The following is a 9890-nucleotide window of genomic DNA, read 5'->3' as shown; positions in this document are numbered from 1 at the left end:
GCAGTACTAATGTGCACAAAGAGTGCCATGCCATGCAGGGTGTCCCCCGCGTAGGGGAGCCCCATGCGCAACGAGTGTGCCCCAAAGGAAAACCCCCAGCACGAAAAAAGTGCAGCCTGCCCAGGAGTGGCGCCACACACATGGAGAGCTGACGCAGCAAGATGATGCAACAAAATGAGACACAGACTCCCAGTGCCGCTGACAAGAATACAAACAGACAACAGAGGAACACGCAGCGAATGGACACAGAGAGCAGACAACTGGGGTGGGGGGAAGGGGAGAGAAATAAATAAATAATAAAAAATCTTTTTTAATAACTAAAATAAAAAGGGCAATTCACCAAGAAAAAAATAACTATAATGAATATTTATGCACCTAACCTGGGTGCCCCAAGATACCTGACACACACAGTAAAAACTGAAAGGAGAAATAGACGTCTCTATGATAATAATTGGAAATTTCAATACGTCACTCTCAGCATGGGATAGAATATCTGGACAGAGGGTAAAAAAGGAAACAGGGAGTTTGAATAATATGATAAATGAACTCGCTCTAACAGACATTTATAGAGCACTGTACCCCAAAGCAGCAGGATATACTCTTTCAATCGCCCATGGATCCTTCTCCAAGACAGACCACATGTTGGGTCACAAGACAGGTCTCAATAAATTTTAAAAGACTAAAAATGTACAGAACACTTCCTCTGATCATAACAGAGTGAAGCTGGAGATCAGTAATGGATAGAAAAATGGAAAATTCAAAAATATATAGATGGAACAGCAAACTCTTAAATAATCCGTGGGAAAAAGCAGAGGTCGTAAAATAATTCAGTAAATATCTTGAGACAAATTAAAACAAGAATACAACATATCAAGAACTATGGGGGGAGCAGGTGTAGCTCAGTGGTTGAGCACTTGCTTCCCATGTATGATGCCCCAGGTTCAATCCCCAGCACCTCCTTTGAAAAGAGGTGAGCACCTGGCTCACTGCACAGGCACTCCGCTCACCACATGGGTGCTGGCTCGCCACACAGGCACGCTTTCTCTTCTTCTTTCTCACCAGGAGGCCCCGGGGATAGAACCAGTTTCCTCCCATATGGTAGGTAGAGGCCTTATCACTTGAGCCACATCCACTTCCCATCTTTCTGCTTTTTTAATGTAAGCACTAAGGGATATACATTTCCCTTGCATATTGCCTTTGCAGTGTCTCATTACCACATTAATGAAATATGTTGTTGATGTGGGAAAGTGTGGGAGGAGAAAGGGATGGGTTTCTTTTTTTTTTTGTAATATACTTTTTTATTTTTTAAAAGACATTTAGATACATAAATGTTACATAAAAAATATGGGGGATTCCCGAATGCCCCACTCCCTACCCCTCACACATTTTCCCACATTAACAACAACCTTCATTAGTGTGGTGCATTTGTTACAATTGATGAACACACTTTGGAGCATTGCTGCGCAGCATGGATAATACTTTACATTGTAGTTTACACTCTTTCCTGCACAATTTTGCAGGTTATGGCAAGATATATAATGGCCTGTATCTGTCATTGCAATGTCATTCAGGACAATTCCCAAGTCCCAAAAATGCCCCCATATTACACCTGTTTTTCTCTCTCTTTCCCCTCAGAACCTCCAGTGGCCACTGTCTCCACATCAGTAATAACAGTTCTTTCATTGCTAGAATCACAATAATTCCACAATATAATAACAGTAAGTCTATTCTAGTCCATTGTCCATTCCCAATCCTGAGAATACTGGTGATGCCCTCTCCAATTCTAATTGAGAGAAGGCTTAGATCCCATGGGGCAGATGGATGGGACTACCTTGCTTGCACTTGCAGACTCTCTCCGTTCCTCGTTGCTGTCCATCATCGTCTCCTCGTTAGTTGTCCTGGGTGAGTCCAATGAATTGGAGAGCAGGTGTTACAACACTGTTGAGATTCAGGGCCCAACTGGCACATAGACAGCCCAAAGATTTAAGTCTCTTGGACATATACCTATCCACTCTAGTACTAACTATAGTTTCAAATTGAAGGGGCAGAAGAGTCATGTGTAGGGAAACCACAAAAGTGTCCAACTCTGTCACACTGGGGAGCATAAACTCCAAAATAGGGACCACTGGCAGGGCACCAAAGTCCTGAACTGTCTGCCTACCTATAGTGTCTGGGTGTCTCCAGAGCCCTCAGGAGCCCCACTATTTGAGGCAATATTTACTGTGGCAGTCAATGAAATCCTGCTGAGATATGCATAAGCATAACCTCTGGAATGACCTCCCAACTCACTTTGAAGTCTCTTAGCCATATAAACTCATTTGTCTTTACCCTTTCCTTCTTTTAGTCAAGGTCTTTTTCCAGTTTAAAGCTTCTTTAAAAATAAAAAACTAATTTCAAAAAACCAAAATGAAATGCTATCAATAAAACCAAAGTTGGTTTTTTGAGAAAATCCACAAAAGTCACAAACCCTTAGTTAAACTGACAAAGAAAAAAAAAGAGAGAGAAGATGCAAATAAATAAAATCATGAATGAGAGGGGGTACATTACCACTGACCCCACAAAAATAAGAGAGATCATAAGAGGATACTATCAACAACCATATGCAAAAAACTAGACAATGTAAACAAGATAGACAAATTCCTACAAACACACAAACTACACGGAAATAGAAGACCTCAACAAACCAATCACAAGTAAAGAGATTGAAAGCGTCATCAAAAACCTCCAAAAGATGAAAAGCCCAGAACCAGATGGCTTCATGGGTGAATTCTACCAATCATTCAAAGATGATCTAGGGAAACGGACTTGGCCCAGTGGTTAGGGCGTCCGTCTACCATATGGGAGGTCCCCGATTCAAATCCCGGGCCTCCTTGTCCCATGGGGAGCTGGCCCATGCGCAGTGCTGATGCGCGCAAGGAGTGCCCTGCCACACAGGGGTGTCCCCGCATAGGGGAGCCCCATGCGCAAGGAGTGCGCCCCGTAAGGAGAGCCGCCCAGCACGAAAGAAAGAGCAGCCTGCCCAGGAATGGCGCCGCCCACACTTTCCGTGCCGCTGACGACAACAGAAGCGGACAAAGAAACAAGACGCAGCAAATAGACACAGAGAACAGACAACGGGGGGAGGGAATTAAATAAAATAAATAAATCTTTGAAAAAAAAAAACAAAGATGATCTAATACCAATATCTTGCTCAAGCTCTTCCCAAAAATCGAACAGGAAATAGTTCTCCCAAACTCATTCTATGAAGCCAAAATCACCCTAATACTAAAACCAGATAAAGATACGACGAAAAAGGAAAATTACAAACCAATATCTCTAAGCAAAAATCCTCAACAAAATACTTGCAAACCAAATCCAAAAGCACATTAAAAGAATCATACACCATGATTAAGTGGGTCTTATACCAGGTATGCAAGGGTGGTTCAACAAGAAAATCAATTAGTATAATAAACCACATTGATAAATTGAAGAAGAAAAATCTCACCATCCTCTTCATGGATGCAGAAAAGGCACTTGACAAAATACAGCATCCTTTTTGGATAAAAATACACCAAAAGATAGGAATAGAAGGAAGCTTTCCCCATGCGGTAAAGTGCATATATGAAAATCCTGCAGCTAGCATTGTACTCAACAGTGAAAGACCGGAAGCCTTGCCTCTGAGATCAGGAACAAGACAAGGATGTCCACTGTCACCACTGTTATTCGATTTGGGGCTAGATGTTCTAGCAAGAGCAGTTAGGCTAGATTTAAAAAAAAAAATAAGAGGCACCCAAGAAGGAAAGGAAGAAGTAAAACTTTTGCTATTTGCTGATGATAGTCCTATATATCTAGGATATATATCTATAAAATGCAGAAAAATCCATAACAAAGTTTCTAGCACTAATAGGCTAATTCAGGAAAGTGGTGGGATAAGGATTAATACACAAAAATCAATACCTTGCGCAGCAGGTGTAGCTCAGTGGCTGAGTGTCTGCTTCCCATATACCAAGTCTTCAATCCCTGGTATCTCCTAAGAAAAGAAGCATTACCTCTTCTTTCTTTCTTTCTTTTTTAAGATTTATTTATTTATTTCTCCCCCCTTCCCTGCCCGTCCCCCCCCCCCCCCTCCGTTGTCTGCTCTCTGTGTCCATTCGCTGTGTGTTCTTCTGTGTCCGCTTCTATTCTTGTCAGCAGCCCGGGAAACTGTGTCTCTTTTTGTTGTGTCACCTTGCTGCGTCAGCTCTCCGTGTTGTGCAGCGCCACTCCTGGGCAGGACTTTCACGCTGGGCAGCTCTCCTTATGGGGTGCACTACTTGCGTGTGGGGTTCCCCTACACAGGGGACACCCCTGCATGGCACACATCAGCACTATGCGTGGGCCAGCTCCACATGGGTCAAGGTAGTCCTGGGTTTGAACCACGGACCTCCCATATGGTAGGCAGACACTCTATCCATTGAGTCAAGTCTGCTTCCCTCATTAACTTTTCTATACACTACTGATACGCAATCTGAGGAGGAAATCCAAAAAAAAAACTCCATTTGTAAGAGCAACCAAAACAATCAAATATTTAGGAATAATCTTTACCAAGGAATCAAAGTCCTGTATTCAGAAAGCTACAAATAATTGCTAAAAGAAACTGAAGAAGACTTAAATAAATGACAGAATATTTCATGTTCATGACTAGAAGACTAAATATTATTACAATGTCATTCTACCAAAACCGATATCCAGATTCAGCACAATCCCAAAAGCCTTTTTTGTAAGAATGGAAAAGCCTACTACCAAATTTATTTGGAAGGGTACAGAGCCCCAAATAGCCAAAAATGTCTTAAAAAAGAACAAAGTTGGTGGACTCTCACTTTCTGACTTTACAGCACATTACATAGCTACAGTGGTTTAAGAAAAAGTGATACTGGAATAAAGATAGGCCTATTGACCAATGGAACCAGATTGAGAACTCAGAAATAGACCCTCACATCTAAGGTCAAGTGATTTTTGACAAGGTTGTCAAGCCCTATCGCTGGAGCAGAACAGTCTATTCAACAAATGGTGCTGGGAGAACCGGATGTCCATAACCAAAAGAAAGAAAGAGGACCTCTATCTCACACTTCAGACAAAAATTAACTCAAAATGGATCAAGGATGTAAATATAAAAGCTACAACCATAAAACTCCTGGAAGAAAATATAGGAAAACATCTTCAAGATCTTGTGGTTGGCACTAGTTTCTTAAACCTTACCTCCAAAGCATGAGCAGCAAAAGAAAAAATAGATACATGGGATCTCCTCAAAATTAAACACATTTGTTCTTCAAAAGATTTTGTCAAGAAAGTAAAATGGTAGCTTATTCAAAGGGGAAAAATATTTGGAACCACCTATCCAATAAGGGTTTGATATCTATGTTGTATGAAGAGATCATATAACTCAACAATTAAAAAGACAAGCAACCCAATTTTTAAAATATGCAAAAAACTTGAATAGACATTTATCCAAAGAGAAAATACAAATGGCAAAAAGCACATGAAAAAATGCTCAGCATCACTAACTATTAAGGAAATGCAGATCAAAACTACAATGAGATACCATTTCATACCTTGTGGAATGGCCATTATTTAAAAACCAACAAACAAACAGAAAACTACGAGTGCTGGAAAGGATGTGAAGAAACAGAACCATTCCTTCACTGTTCGTGGGCATGCCTTTGTGGAAGACAGTTAGCCAATACCTCAAGAAGCTGAATATAGAATTGCTATATAATCCAACAATCCCGTTACTAGGAATATTTTCAGAAGAACTGAAAGCAAGGACATGGACTGACATTTTCACACTGATATTCATAATGGCATTATTCACAATTGCTAAAATATGGAAACAGCCCAAGTGCCCCCCAACCAATGAGTATCTAAACAATATGTGGTATATACACATAGTGGAATACTATTCAGCTGTAAGAATAAATGAAACTGGGAGGCATATGACAACATGGATGAACCTAGAGGATATTATGTTGAGTGAAATAAGCCAGACACAAAAGAACAAATATTGTGTGGTCTCACTAATATGACCTAAATATTATGAGTAAACTCATGGAGGTAAACTCTAGAGTATGGGTTACTAGGATATAGAAGGTGGGTTGAAAATGGGAGCTGATGTTTAATATATGTAGCATTATTAAGATTTACTGTAAAAGTGAGAAAATGAATAGAGTTGAGAGTAACACATTATAATGAGTACAACTAACACTGCTGATTTATAAGTATGATTGTGACTGAAAGGGTTAGTATGTAGATGTAAATGTCAATTGAAAGGAAACTAGAGGACAATCTAGGGTAAGTATAATAGTGATTTTGGTGGTAGTCTTAGCACTTACTTAGTTACACTTACTAAGTGCTAAAAATACGGTGATACATGGGAAATTATAACTAATGTAACATGGATATAGTTAACAGTAACGTTGCAATATTTTACAGCAAAGGCAAGAAGATAGTTTTCAATACTAAGAGGGAAATGGATATGCCTCAACCAACTAGACTCCCATCTACCATATAGAGTGTCCAGGGTTCAATGATAAGGACAAGCTGGCCCACACAGTGAGCTGGCCCACATGGAGTGCCAGCCCATGTGGGAATGTTGTCCCACACAGGAGTGCCACCCTTCCTGGGAATCCCACCCAGCGTGGGAAAGTCGCCCCACGCAGGAACGCCAGCCAACGCTGACAGCTAGCACAGCAAGATGACGCAACAAGAGACACAGAAGAGAGAAAATAAGAAGACGTGGAGTTGAGGTGGTGCAAGAGAATAATCACCTCTCTCCCAATCCAGAAGGCCCCAGGATCAGTTCCCAGAGCTGCCTAATGAAAATACAAGCAGACACAAAAGAACACACGGAGAACAGACAACAGGGAGATGGGGGGGGGGGCAGAGAAGTAAATAAAATAGACCTTTTAAAAAACATTAAGGGGCAACAATAGTGAAGTATAAGGGGTATGGGATTTTTCTTTTTGGAGTTATGAAAATGTTCGAAGATTGACAAGTGAAATCAGTAAAATTCTGTGATGAAAACGAGTGCAACTGAGTATACATTTTGAATGGATTGCATGAAGCTTCAGACTGAGTAACACAGGGAATCCAGTGGTGAATGATGGGCTATAGTTAAGAGGAAAAATATGAGATTGTTTTCTCCTGAACAAAAACAAATATATAATACTAAGATAGGGTGTAAATAATTGGATAGGTTTGGGGAAAATATACCAAAGGTAAGATATGGGCTATACTTAGTGGTAATTTTTTTTTTAAGGAGGTACCAGGGATTGAACCCAGGGCCTCATACATGGGAAGCAGGCGCTCAACCACATGAGCTATATCCACTCCCTAGTATTTATATTTTGACAATGCTCTTTCATACTTTGTAATAAATGTTTTACAATGTGAGGTGTTGATGGAGGGAAGATGTATGGGAGCTTTATGTGATAATATCCATGCTTGTTTTGTAAATTCATAAATTTCACTATATATTTATTGTTCATATATGTTCACATATGAATGACATTCTTCAGTAAAATAGTATTTTTTTAAAATCCCAGATAAAAGAAATGCTCATAACAGCACCTTTTTTTTTAAATTTCTCTTCCCTTCCCCGCCTCCCCTCCCCAGTTGTCTGCTCTCTGTGTCCATTCCCTCTGTGTTCTTCTGTGTCCACTTGTATTCTTGTCAGCAGCACTGGGAATCTGTGTCTCTTTTTGTTGCATCATCTTGCTGCATCAGCTGTGTGTGTATGGTGCCACCCTGGGCAGGCTGCATTTTTTTCACGCTGGGTGGCTCTCCTTACAGGGCACACTCTGCACATGGGGCTTCCTACACAGGGGACACCCTGCGTGGCACGGCACTCCTTGCGCGCATCAGCACTGCACTGGGCCAGTTCATCACACAGGTCAGGAGGCCCTGGGTTTGAACCCTGGACCTCCCATGTGGTAGACAGATGCCCTATCTGTTGAGTCAAATCCACTTCCCTCATAATAGCACCTTTAAAGTGCTATTTTCAGATCTCTATTACAGAAATAACAAACCCGGGAAAAAAATGTAAAGTAACAAAATATATTTCCTGGTCCTCTGTATCATTAAATAAAGCAGATAACTAGATGGTTGAATGCTCATAAAGTTATGAAGCAGAATCAAATTACCCAGGAATTTGTGTTTTGTTTTTCTTTACAAAACAAGCTTGCATCTCTTTTCCAAAATGTGTATTTGGTCCCATGTATATTGTGAGTATCTTTGTTCTTTCTAGATGACAAACCATTATCTCCTTCCCTCCCTGATGTCTAACATTCAAGTCATTGCAAAATTTGGATGCAGAAAAAATACTAAAACTCCAAAATGATGCAATCCTAGGAGACAGTAAACAGGAGCGATGAGGCAAGGATAAAACCCTCATTTGAATAGTGGAGGGGAGAGCTGTGCTTCACAGTGGAGGCATCCAGTGCCCCCCGGTGGTCTGCCATCTCTTTAAAGACCAGCGCCTGAAACCCACATGCTAAAGGTTCCTGAATTTTTATCTCTAGCCTCTCCCTTTACCTAGGTACCCCTGACGGGATTCTTGCTCTGTCCCAACCTCACCACTTATGTCCTCTTGAGTAACCAAGTGGTATGATTATTTCTGACATTGATTCTAAGGTGTTACTTAAATTAGGCCTGGAAATTCCTATAAACTAAAGAGGTTAGAAGATATCATAGGAAACCCTTTTGGGACTCACAAAACATGCCAAGAACTGTTCTGCCCTCTTCATGTACATTAATTCATTTAATCCTCACAACAACCCTATTAGGTAGATTCTATCATCCGTATGTTTAAGATGATGGAATTAAGATATAGAGAGATGAAGCAGCTAGCTCAGGAACACACAGCTAGAGGGAGAGGATGTGGCTTGAGCAGTTGGGCACCTGCTTCTCACATGGTAGGTCCCAGGTTCAGTCCCCAGTGCCTCCTAAAAACAAAACAAACAATAAGCAAACAAACATAAAAACCAAACCAGGGCAGCCGATGTGGCTTCGTGGTTGAGCGCTGGCTTCCCACTTACGAGGTCTCAGGTTCAGTCCCCAGCTCTAGTACCTCAAAAACAAACAAACAAACGAAAAAGACCCCACACAGCTAGAAACTGGCGGAGCTGAATTTGAACCCAGGCAATCTGGTATCAGAACCCATACTCCACTCCTGTCCCAGGCTGCCTCTCAAAAATAAAGAAGTAAAACAAACGAACAAAAATTGCAATTTGTTAAGCGTTCTCTTAATAACCCCTTATCTATTTTACACTGTGATTATTTTTGGAGTGTCTCTATCCCTTTCAGTTTGGTCTCCACTTGTATAAGAAGACACAGAAAATAGGAGATGAGCAACAGTCAATAAAAATGATGCAAGTGAATGAATGAATTGCTGAGACCCTCTGTTTCGCTCAGCCATCTGTCTTAACTAGGTATTATTCTCAGCCAGCAGGCCTAACACGTCCCTGTTGTCCTCTTTGCTCTGAACACGGGTTTTTTGCAGACTCCTTTCTATCTTCCGCCCTCATAATGTGCCTAGAGGTAAGTCAGCATTCCTCCTTTCTCATGGGTGCTCCTCTCTAGACCACCTGCGGCTTGGGTCTGCATTCTCTGCAGATACTACAGTGAAGCCACACTGCCTTCAGATTTTATCATTTTAATGAAATATATAAGCATAGAAAAATATAATAAATATCACTCAACTAAAGACACAAAACATGAAAATGTTGCTTCCCTGGAAGCCCCTGATTCCTTCCATGACCCTTTTCTCTCCTCTCTGCTCTGAATTACCTCTATCCTGAATTGGGGGAACAATTTGTACTTTTAATGTGGCTTAGTTTTGCCTGAGCTGCTATGACAAACACCACCCAATAGTTAAG

Source organism: Dasypus novemcinctus, chromosome 20 (genome assembly GCF_030445035.2).
Source record: "Dasypus novemcinctus isolate mDasNov1 chromosome 20, mDasNov1.1.hap2, whole genome shotgun sequence".
Lineage (NCBI taxonomy): Eukaryota > Metazoa > Chordata > Mammalia > Cingulata > Dasypodidae > Dasypus > Dasypus novemcinctus.
The sequence above is the reverse complement of the archived record's forward strand: the minus strand, read 5'-3'. Positions refer to the sequence as shown.